The sequence below is a fragment of the Gavialis gangeticus genome, unplaced genomic scaffold (assembly GCF_001723915.1).
Source record: "Gavialis gangeticus isolate Ggan-Ray unplaced genomic scaffold, GavGan_comp1, whole genome shotgun sequence".
Classification (NCBI taxonomy): Eukaryota; Metazoa; Chordata; order Crocodylia; family Gavialidae; genus Gavialis; species Gavialis gangeticus.
Genome location: NW_017729033.1, coordinates 32,516,137 through 32,517,816, shown reverse-complemented (window position 1 = coordinate 32,517,816; position 1,680 = coordinate 32,516,137).

The following is a 1,680-nucleotide window of genomic DNA, read 5'->3' as shown; positions in this document are numbered from 1 at the left end:
TGCTTTGAGCAGGGGGTTGGACTAGATGATCTCCTAAGGTCATCCCTAGCTTTCTATGATTCCAAGTCAGGCAGAATGAAGGCCAGATTTGCACTTTATAGATTAGTGATTCTCAATCAGGATGCCATGAGCTCCTTAGACGAGTTCTGCAACACTTGGTCTGTGAGAGAGGGTAAGCACTGCCTCCTTTACATGTTGGGCACCCTGAGCCAGCTCAATGTCCCAGCATCATTCATTAAAGTCCCTCCCACCACCTGAAGCACAGGAGCAGGAGAATGAATTGAGCTGAAATGGACAATCCCTGACATCTGGAATCCCCTCTGCTCCAAGTGGTGTGAGCAGGTAGCAGATGGTCACGGTTTTTCAGCCCAGCTTATTCTCTCTCAGTCCTCTCATGCTCTGAGTTCTGGTGGGAGGGCCAGTGAAGACTGGTGGTTCCAGTCACTGCCATTCAAGTTCCTGGAGGAGCAACCACAGCAACAGAAGTCCTGCTCACTCCCTCAAGTAGAGGCAGTGGCGTACCAATGGGGGGGGAGGGGGGGCATGGCCCCCAAGCGCTGGCGGGGGTGTGACAGCTGGGCCGAGAGGCCACACTCCCTCCCACGTCTGGTGTGTGACCCACCCACTCACCTAGTGGGTTGTACGTTTATTTACCTGTTGTGACCAGAAATTCTGTCCGCCACCCCTCCACCGGCCTCCGGTGTGCCATGGTGTCAATTTGCCTGTGGAAGTGCCATGGAGCAGGAGAGGGGGCTCCACACCCTGCTTGGATCATCCCTGGGGGGTGCAAATGCAGGCATTGCCTCCCAGGTGTCGGAGACCCATGGGGCAGACAGCGGAAAGAGCAGGACATGGCAAGGTTCTGTCCCTGCTGCCTTCACCTGGCACCAGCCCCTCCCTGCAGCAGCCACTGTCAGTCCTTCCCATCTCCTGCTTCTTCAGGGGTCTAATGACCTACCCCCAAGCTCTCCAATCTGTCCTGCTGAGCAGCATGGAGCCCCATGCATCACCCCCACCCTCAAGGTGTCAGGGGTGCCCAGCTCAACCTGCTACCTACCCCTTAGAGAAATCCTATTAAGTGCCATGGGGTACAAGGAGGTGAGCACTGTTGGAAATATATGTCTTTAAATGGGGTACCACTACATTGTAAAAAAGTGGTGTCTTGAGTCTGAAGGACTGAGATTCACTGTTATAGACTAAATCAGATATGCCTAGCATAAGCTTTGGTAAACAGAGAACTTCATCAGATGCTAATCAGCATCTGATGAAGTAAGCCTGCTGGTTACAAATGCTTATGGTAGGCATTTCTAACTTAGTCTATAAGGTGCAAATCTACCTTGCCTTCTTCAAGAACAAAATCTAGTTCTTATAAAGTGTTAATCTGTAATTGGAGCATTGTATTTTCTGGTATTTGGGAAGTTATCTAAGCTTCAGTACAAAATTAGTGTTTTTATGTTATGAATCAGAACATTTTTTTATGAGTATTTCTATATTCTTAATTCACCTTAACTCCCTCTTTTTTAATAATATCCAAATTAATACTATTACAAAACAGAAGGCCACCATTTTGAAAGATGGCACCTCAGTAGAAGTACTCATGGCTACTTGTAGATGTTTAAAAAAAAAAAAAATGAAGTTTGGATTGATCGCTTGCAATACAAAGAATTTAGTGTTCCTGAA